This window comes from Chelon labrosus, assembly GCF_963514085.1.
Source record: "Chelon labrosus genome assembly, chromosome: 13".
Lineage (NCBI taxonomy): Eukaryota > Metazoa > Chordata > Actinopteri > Mugiliformes > Mugilidae > Chelon > Chelon labrosus.
This window is the reverse complement of record NC_140346.1, coordinates 13084571-13095082: the sequence shown is the minus strand read 5'-3', so window position 1 is coordinate 13095082 and position 10512 is coordinate 13084571. Positions and strand designations below refer to the sequence as shown.

General features: G+C 40.0%; 1 protein-coding gene across 1 annotated transcript in view; it reads left to right on the top strand.

The window, feature by feature from the left end:
• bcas3 (BCAS3 microtubule associated cell migration factor) overlaps positions 1-10512 on the top strand; it is a 285342-nt gene that overhangs the window by 81664 nt on the left and 193166 nt on the right.

Here is a 10512-nt window from a genome sequence, read left to right as displayed (position 1 = left end):
TCTCCTTCCTCTCTTCCTCTGCCTCTCTCTTCCGTCTTTCAGTAACAGTAACAAAAAACAACGCACAGTCTTAAACCCCTTTTACTCCACTGACCCATGTTTAACTTCTGTTTCCCAACGTGCCGGTGACCTATGCGAGAATCTTTTCGACTAAACCTGCTGGACCAGGCTGTGCGTCATGTACTGTTACCGGGCAGTCCTTGTCTGCACTGAGGTCAAAACTGTTTACTGCCAGCTCAGCATGGTGGACAATTTTCCCAGCATGATCTCATGCTATTGTTATATTCTAAGCAGTGTGCAATTTTAACATTTGATTTGTAATGCTAAAGGGTAGGTTTGGGATTTTTCAAGTCTGCCATAAGACAATACTCTTTGCCCCAAATGTATGTGATAATAGATGTTGGTCACTGTCATTTTTCCCACTTTCCATACTGGCCTTAGGAACTTGGTGACAATACTGTGAGAAATATTGGACCAAGGGTACATCCCTTGTACACAAAAATTCACTCTGAAGTACACAAAGGGTAAGCAGTCTCACTGACCTAAATTGAGTCTTCTCAATTTCTTCTTTTTACTGTCCTGAATTGCACTTCATTATGTAATTGTGACAAAGGAATCCTCATATGGGCTAACTTAAAATATCCTGAATCTATTCTTTAAATTCTATGACTTTTATTTTAGCATCTCCATATCATTTACAGCAGTTATTCATGATAGAATCAGCCACCTCAAATTATAAACCCTTGTTCTAATCATAGTATTGTCTATTATAGGACCTTTTTCTTTTTTTTTTTTTTTTTTATTGAAAAATAAAAACACTATACCACTATGTAACTGCATTTGTTCGTAGGAAACATTGCTGAGCGGGTAATTCACTGTAGGTTCCAGTGACAGTTTTCGTTGTAACAATGTCAGAACAAAGATCTGTGACATGTAGTCAGATTTTTGGTTTTGTTGGCAATGATCAGAAGTTGCGAGGAACCATTTAGTATTTTTTGGAAGACGGCAGTAGAATCAGATGGCAAAAATTGGAAGAAAATAAAGGGAGTGACATGGATTTTACAAGTACAGTTTATGACAAGTGCCTTAGACCGCTAGATTTTTGGAGACGCCCTAATTTCTGTTTTATACACACCATGAAGTTGCTTGTCAAACCTACATTTAAGTGACGTACAGAATGTCAGATCCTGCTGACAGCATTCACAAAGAAAAAGGTGTTTCCTCTCTCGTTGTTATATGCACTTGTTATACGAATGTGACATGTAGCAAGTTCATTAGTTAGTCACCACGTCCTTCTTCAAGGAGAAATCATACCATTTCATTATGTTGTCGAATGTGTCTTGGGTGCTTCTTGCTTATATGTTCTTTCAGTCTTTATTGATGATATAATTATTGGTGGGTTTACAAGGGAGGCATAAAAGGAGGCAATTGGTTCTGGATTCTGACAGACCACTGAACCAGTCATCAACAAGGACATGAGTGCAATTGGCAAACCAACAAACCCTGTTTGAGATTTTGCACTGAGTTTAGGTTTGCGTGCTAATCTTTGCAGTAATTCTTTCTACAACTTTCTTCGCATTATTTCTATTACCATTAATTCTCATTACACAGTTAGTCTATGACAGCAAATTCCACCAACTATAAGTTGCGAGAAGCTAGGGATAGAAAGTGGCATCTTGTAAACTCCGAAGCCTACTTGGCCTTTGCTACTCCCATGGAGATCTTTCCCCTTAAATCCATCACTCTCCCATTGGTGTCCATCCATTTACCCTGCTGGAGGCCCAGAATGGGGTCTCAGCAGGTTCTATAGGCTCAGGCAGAGGGTAGACGGTAGAGACCATCCACCCCCCTCTGTTACTCTTTGATAAGTGGCAGCTTACCAGGGGCCTCCGTTACACCAACCAGTGTGTTCATTTGTCAACTTGCGCTCCAGGAGTAAGACATTCCAGGGCAAATTGTTTCTTCCCGTCTCCCGGAGGAACATTTTTCTACACATCCATGTACCAAGACTAATTGGAGACTGTGTGCTATCATTGGGAGGGCCCAGGCGGATGCGGCGAAAGCGATAAAATAAAGAAGTGCTGCAGAGTGCTTTGGTTGGCTGGGGATTCTGTTTTTCATGACTGGGGGAGGTTGGCTTGCAGGGACAGAGTTCAGTCTCATCGGACCTTTATTGCTGTAGGGAAAAGGCTTATTTACTGTAAACTGTTTACAGAGCTCTGTCACTATCTCTGGACATGCAGAATAAACACAGGAACACACTCCCACTCCTAATGTCTTGTAAACACTCGAAACATGCACAGACTGACAGATAGAAATACACCCTGAAAAAGACACTACAGTCTGGATGACTCTTGGACACACACAAACTGCATACTTGTTAACATAATCACAGTGAATACACATTTGCCCACACCCTTGCTTCTAAACAGGCACGCACATTCATGAGACAATGCACAGCCATAAATACACACTCGCACTAAAAAAAGAAGTTGCATGCAAACACACAACTCCTTGTCTCAACAATGCCTGAATGCTGTTAGTTTTACTGGTGTCCCCAGTTGTTATACAAATTGGATAAACTCTTCATAGTCTTTCTCAATCTCAACAATCGGAACTGTTTCCCATCGTTTTTTCTGTGTCGCATAACACGGTCGGATTCAGACCTACATGTTTCAGCACATGTACCCAATTCTTTTAAAGTTAAGGAAGAAAGAAAAAAAAACACAACAGATGTCTGAAGGAAGAAAAAAAAAAACAAAGTCTGTGGACATGCTTCATCTGCCAAATATATGGTATCACACTTTACAGAGCAGCTTGAGCAGATGAATCATCAAGCCATCCCGCAGGTTTTCAAATCCATCTTAGCGCACAGACATTCTGTTTCCTGCCTCATATGTGTTGTGCACTTAAACAGACATGTCAAAAACTATGTAATGTGAAAAGTGTGTTTGCTCAAGTGTGCTAGTTTAATAATGGTTTTTCCGTCTATCTCTGTATCCCACCCCCACCCCCTTCACCCTCCCTCAACCTCCCTCATCCCCCCCCTCTCACGAAGACCCTACCTCTTTGGGGCGGGATGTTTTGCCATTAAAACTCCATGGTGAGTTTTTGCTTCTCCCCTCCTTGGCTCCCTCTGCAGCATGCAACTGTATACTCGGCCACAGCACACCGTCTCCTTTACCTCTCATTTGTCTCGTGGTATGTCTTCAGCAAAATATGACAGAAGATTTGAGTTTGTGCAGTCACTCGTCAGGGAGGAAAGTCCCAAAGAGGAGTGCTACTTATTTTGTCATCTTTTTTTTTTTTTTTTTTTTTGTATTTTTTTGCTTTTTTGTATATATTTTTTAGCCATATGATTGAACACGTGTTAAAGCCACTATAGTACGTTAGAGAACAAAGGATTTCTTGGATTTCAAAGGATTTGATAATTATATATAGTACACAAATACCTCTGTTTGGTTTTCTGTATATATGTGTAAAACCAAGGTTTTAAGCCCCAAACTGCATGCTGTAGGTGGTAATGTAGAGCCATGGCAAGTGTTTGTGTGAAGCAGATATCAAAATTTTCTTTTAAATTGCATCGGTTACATTTTTTTTTTGCCATCAAGTGTGTTTTTGCACGTAGTAAAAGTGCCCTGTCGTATTCTGGCATTATTTTTGAATTCTGTCTTGTGTGGCTGTAGAAATGTGATTGATGTATACCCCCGTCTTGTTGTTTAGCAAAGAACTGTTGATGAACCAAATACTTGAGCCTTGTTTGAAATTGAAGGCTTAATTCTGCGTTTCCCTTGGATTTTTAAATTATTTTTTTAGCAATTTTCAGCTTTTTGTTTTTAATTTTACAGCCCTCTGCTTCACGGTTTGTTCACACAACGCTGCTTCCAGCCATAGTGGACTACTGTTTATAGTGTAAATAGAAAGGCAACTGTTTTCCTCCACATTTAGTGACTATGTAGTTATTTAAGTGGCCAAAAAGCAGCAATTGTTTCAAACTGTAAAAAAAACATTAGATCACCTTACCCCCTCTGTTACTTACTTTATGTGAATCCTCAAATGTATTGTTTTAAATATCAAGAGCTTAGATGCTAAGTGAGAATAAGCATTACATTAATGACCTAGGATGCTTTCAGACTCATGAATCGCTGTCTACCACATATCTCTATCTTAAATAAGCCTGGCCTTGTATTCGGTAATAACTATTTGCACACCAAGCTATGGCTTGGAGACGGGGTTAAAAATATGAATACCATCTTACTTTGTCAAAGATAGTTAAAAAGCATGATATAAACTGCACCCAAAGTGGTGACAAGCATTTTTGCTTAAATCTGCATTTTCCATCTGACATTTAGATAATGGCATGTGCTCCTTGAAACCAATACTTCCATTTAAAATGAGAATGTTAGGTGAGATGGATCACATAAGACGCTGAAAAGTATTTAAAAAATACCGTCTGACTGAATAACGGAGTAAAACAAGTTAGATTTCTATACTAATAGTCAGAAAATGATGAACTATCTTTCTTACATTTTCAGTCAAACTTTATTTTTAATGCCCAGCACTGAGAATAAAATGTTAGAGGGCACAGTATCTTCCTATTCCCATTCAGTTTTTTTTTTTTCCGGCATGGGGCTGAAGCCAAATCTCTTGTCAACGCTGTCTTATGAAATCAGATGCTTACAAGCTTTTAAAAGAAGCCCCATTATGACAGAGTCACTTATGGAGAGATGATTGAGTGGCTCAGTGAAGTGAACTTTTCCCTTCCCGGCTCCCTGCTCTCCAGCTCCTCCCTGTTGACTCCATTCACTTGAGAAAATGAATAGCATGTGGTGCCTTCCTCAAGTCTTGGGTTTCGTCTTTTGTTGTGGGCAGTCACTCATACTTTTTAATTGAAACTTTTCCCTTTCTGTCTTCATCCACCTCCCGCTTAATCTAGGCCCTTAGTGATTTCAGAGCGTATACTTTTCAAAGGTACACATCATTAGCATCAGAATCTTGATCCTTACAATAACTGCCTTCCGCTCAAATTTGAGATAGTTAGGCCTATATTGTTTCTGTAGGGTTTGGGTTAGGAGTTAGTGTACGCCTTGAGACAAGACATAAGGAGACCTTTCCATTAGTATTGTGCCTTATTGGAAATTATTTTTTTAAGAAGCATGTCCTATTTTTTCTCTGAAACCATGAACTCTATCACACCTTGAATTTCCATTTCCGTTCTAAGCATGTGTTTCAAACAGCTTTCTGGCTGAACACATGAGCGTAAACCAAAATCATTTATTTAATTTTGGCAATTGGACTCCTAAGACTTTTAGTTAACAAATGTCCATGCCTAGTATGGAATACTCGATGCAGTATAAGGGATCAGAACAGGTAAAAAGAAAAAGAAACATCCCAGTTTCTCCTTAAACATTTGATGCCCATTCTCAAATGTTCTGCGAGTTTCCCCAGTGGTTGTCATTAGTGCTGTGTGTTCACCAGAGCCTCAAGGCTGCCTCTTTTCCAAGGGCTGTTGTAAAATAATAAATGTGACGTTGAAGGATGTGTCCTCCACATGACTGCCCCTTCTCTTTTTCCCTCTCTCTGTCTTTCTTTTCCTTCCTGGTTGCAGTCATAGCTCTGACTCCTTTCCTGATAAGAATTAAACATATACCCCGGAATCAGCGCTACAGCAGCTGCACAGCTCTTTGTCGTTGGATGGAAGTGAGCGGTATCATATTTATTTACTGCGAGGGCCCTGAAAATAATTGGAAGCTGCCACTGGACTTCCACCCCCCCTCAGAGGCGCCTCACGTTAGCCTCGGACATAGTAATGCGAAGGGACTTTGATGGTTGATGTCGCAGATTGAATTATGCCCTTGAGGAAAAGCTATTAGCTCAGTCAAGAGTCCTCATTTGTTAAATTAAAAGTGGAAATGACATGTGAGTAGTCTTTTCAGTGAATTAAAGTTGCAAAGAAAATGGATTCCACTCCCTGCGTAAGGCGATAGTACAAAAGGAAATCTTGTAGGGGGGAAAAGGAAAAAAAGAGATTTGCCATTTGTTTAGTGACATCCATCTCCTCTTGCTTCCAATTCCCGCTTCGTATATTTATGTTTCATAATTCATTGATATTAGGTTACATTTCTTTGTAAGTTTTTTGCCATTTGTTAACTCACTCTCCTGCCAGTGGCCCACTCCAAAAACTGGTCAGTATCCACATGGAGAACAGAATTAGGCCCTGGAGCCGTGCCTTTGTGTCACGAGGGCAGAAACCTCAACACTTTAAGCCACTTCAAGTGAAAGGAAATGGATGATTTAAAACACAGATGAATAAACTTTAGTGGTCACTGTATCCAGAAGAGACGGCAACTGAGCTGTGATCTTTGGTCCCGTTGGCAGTCTCGGTGCTAGTCGAGGCCTCTTCAAAGAAGTCCAAACCCGGTTCTCTAGCTATGAGACCACAGTGAGGAGCCAGTGTTATAACTTGCTGTTGCAGACTCACAGGTTTGCACGTGCAACATGGCAAGTCCTTCTCAAACGGCTTGAAAAGCCATCAGATTCAAACTGCATTTATTCTTAATTTACAACTTGAGCATTTACATCCTTGCCAACCCCAAGTCAACATGAAGACTATGAGGACATATCTTCCAGCACTCTATGTCGGTGTACAGTGTATTCCTCAGCCCCAAACTCTCACCCTTGAAAACCAACGTCGGCTTGCTCTCAAATAGGATTCGTGTTTCCTGGGTTACTGAAACCGGGAAACCACAGAGCCTTTGAGGGTTTAACATTTTCCAGCATTGGGAGAAATGGAAGAGCAGGGTTTTCGGCAATTAAACACCTCACCAAAGAAGAACTTCAGCTTTGCAGAACTCCCACATGGTCAAAGTCTGGAATATCTGTTCCGTTTCTTGAGCATTGAACAGTTATATGATGATCTCCTGTTTCCCATGTTCCCATACTACTTGACATGCTTATAGCCATTTTCACTTTAATGATCCGCAGTAGGGTACTCAAAAGTTTAAAAACTATCATACATGTTTTACGTCCATTTTCATTTATTTCTGATTCTGTTTTCTTTTTAATATGTCTTAAACTGGTCTAGGATTTTTGGATTGAAAGGAAGAAAAACAGACATGCTCATGGACAAATTTATATCAGTAGAACCAGTTCCTCTCTTCTTGCTGTAGCTTCTCAAACCTCTTTAAATGTGTTATCCTCTGGATGCACTGACAGACAAAGAGGCCTGAGGAAGAGCTTGGAAGAGAAGACAAGGGCAACCTGGTGTTAGCCAAGGCAATATCCTGAGTGTGACTTTATCTCCCCCCTCCATCTTCCTTTCACAGACGAGGCTTACTGTGGATATTTGGTTATTCAGCCTTCTCCCTTTGACCCAGCAACCAGCACTAATAAATGCAAGCTACACAACTTGTATAGAGGCTTTTCTTATGACCTACCTTCACCACATCCTTTTTCCTGATCCCTCTTTCATGCAGTGTTGGCCAAACAAAGACATCAACATCTCCTTGCATCCAGGGAGTAATTTATGAGCTGCTGACAGTCTGAAGGGAGGTAACAGAGAGAGAGTTTTACCAGCAACATGTCTTTCAGTACCAAGTACTGTGAAATTTAGTTAAACAAATGGACACTGGGACTGTTTGCCCCTATAAGCACGTGTTGAACTGCAGTCTTCACGACATTGTTTTTAAGGATATATGTTTTAGATTATTGTTCCATAAGGGGAGCACTATTTGGTCATTGTCAGAGCACTACATACATTCCAACCTGTGCCTTATATAGGATTATCCTCTCCTATATGCAATAATAGTCCAACAATAGCAATAGTTAACAATAATTCACTGCAATTTTAACACTCGCGCCAGATGCAGGCAGTGTTTTAAAGTGTTTCTTTTTCATAGTCTCCACCTTTGTACTTGTGAAAAGTGCAATCTTTAAGTCAGTCAGTATACCAAATAAGCAACATTGCGCTATAATTATCAATTAACTAAAATTTAGATTTACTTACTTCTGAAATGCAAAACATAGTAAGTAGACGTTGAGCGTTGAGATTATTTTGTCACAGATTCAGTCAGAACTCGCTTTTTCATGCTCAAATGCATGGGCCAGATGGTTCATAATGGGCCAATGCAGAGCCATTTTGTCCCATATCTGGCATTGGTTGTAGCTCCAAAAACACTTTCAAAGCATGTGTAGTCTGCAGTCCACATGCATCTACAGCCTTCCAGTCCCTTCTTTTTTCCCAAAGCTCTTCAGTGAGAAAAAGCCACACCGATGGTAATCCATGTTTTTTTCTTTTTTAGACTGAAATCATTCCTATAAACGTCAAGTCTCTATTTTATCTGGAGCATCCAAAGCTTTTCTTGGATGCTTTGTCCTAGTTGGTCTGGATACTCTCTCTGCCCCCCTCTTTGCTACGATCGTTCCCATCTTCAGCTGGAAACCATTCATTACTGGTCGCTACCAGTGGACCAGTGCAAGAGTGTCGTCAAGGACACCAAATTTAAAACTCTGGTATACTGCATAATACATAAATTTACCTGAACCCGTCTGGAAGTGTAACTGTCATTGATTTATATATAAAAGTCCGGCACAATGGTGCTAACGTTAAGCTTGAACCTATGCCAACCAGTTTATCCAAAAAGGCTGAAACAGGGGCAACTGGACTTTCACAAGTCTTAATGCCCTTGGATGACTGAGAACCTTCAGTCCAGTAGAGACCTACTACAGTAGGAGTGCTACAGATTATTTTTTTCAATCTCTATTTTTTTCATTTGTCAGTTACTCCATTTGAAACCATTTCAAATCATTTATTTCGTTAATATTGCTTTTCATCACACATCAGAGTTGAAATGTATTCACTGTAGATCCAATAAGGAAAGATGTTGTTTACCATTAATTGACGTAGACTATGATTTAACTGTAATGGCTTGCGGTGATTGGAAAGGCGTCTGTATTATCTATCAGCAAAAGATTGCTTTCACCTATACTACCCCTCATAACATTAATGGAAATCTACACTGTTTAGTTTTTTAGCTAAACAAATTGCTTTTAACAGTAGTTTCCATACCAGCCATTAGCATCTGCTCTAGGGAGTCTTCAATGAGTTCTTGTCTGAAACACTAACAGATGGGGAAACAACTGTGACTGCCAGGCACTGAACACCAAGAATCAGACAAAACTCACTGTAATGGTCCAAATACTGACGCTGCTTTGGCGTCGTTTTGATGTCGGAAAGCTGGTGGATCTTCTCTGTTGGCGTGTTTGTGCCTGGAGTTTGTGGTCTACAAAACAAACCTCTTGGGTCCCTAAAGAGTTCCCACACTTTTGCTGAAAGTGTTCAGGCTTTTATCTGCATTTTCGGAGAGCCGCCAAAATTGGACATGACACATTGTGACACTTGTGCTAACTATCCATTTCTATCTTATATTTGTTATACAAAAAACAGCCTGAACATACAGAAACGACATCAGGAAATTCAGTGTAAGTTAAATTACGGTAATTTTTGCAACTGGCAAGGAATGGTAAAAAACAGGGGTGTCTGTTCTACATCCATGTCTTGGTATTTTCTTCTCATTGGCTGAGGCAGACCGAAATGAGTGGGTTGCTTTCATACTAGTGTGGTTTTCTAAGATCAAGGGGTTAAGTACCCATCGCCGGGTGTATGACACCACCGTGGGTCTTCAAGCCCTTAGCCTACCTCATGCCTGATCTGCTGTGACCACATTTTATTGTCCAGGTTGGTTATAAGGCTGGACAGTAATACCAGATCTTGCTACTGTTCTCTGATTGTTACCATATGGGGAACCTTATTGCAGCTGAAAACCTTTTCTGCGTCCACTTCATCTCAAACAGTCCTGACATGCTGAATAAGCTAATAACTCCCAATAAATTCACTCCTGTGGCCGGTGCAAAGTAAGACAACCAGGGAAGCCAGATTGGTCACTGCTGTTATAATGTATTCAGTGATAGCTATTAGTATTGATTATACTTTTTATTTAGGGTGTCTAGTGAAATTTAAAACTGTTGTTCCTTACTGTAAAGAGCTGGTGTGTCACTGAAAAAGCATACAAGAGCCACAATGCTCGCTCAACCGTGGTGTGATGATGTTCACTACATACTGACGATGATGAACTCAGGGTCAATGAAGAAGGCTATGAGGACATTGTTTCAGGTTGTGCACACTGTAATACCAAAAGCCAACAGTGTGTTCGCTTCTGTTTGGTTACAAGTCTGTTTGGATTTGGATGTTTAAAGAGTTCAGTTTTTGAATAAGGATTAAGTGTAAGTTCACATTAAGATCAACTTTTTTTACAGGAATAGTCTGTGGTGCCAACGGTTTGATTGAAATCATTGCCGTATACTACAATTTATAAGTTATTCACCCTGACGTAACCTAAAAAATGAGCACAGTTAAATAACTGAATGATTTATTGATCAGGTGGACATTTTTAAGACGCATGTTTTTGATTTTCTGAATATACATCTCCATTTGTACGACTTAATTTTCCCATT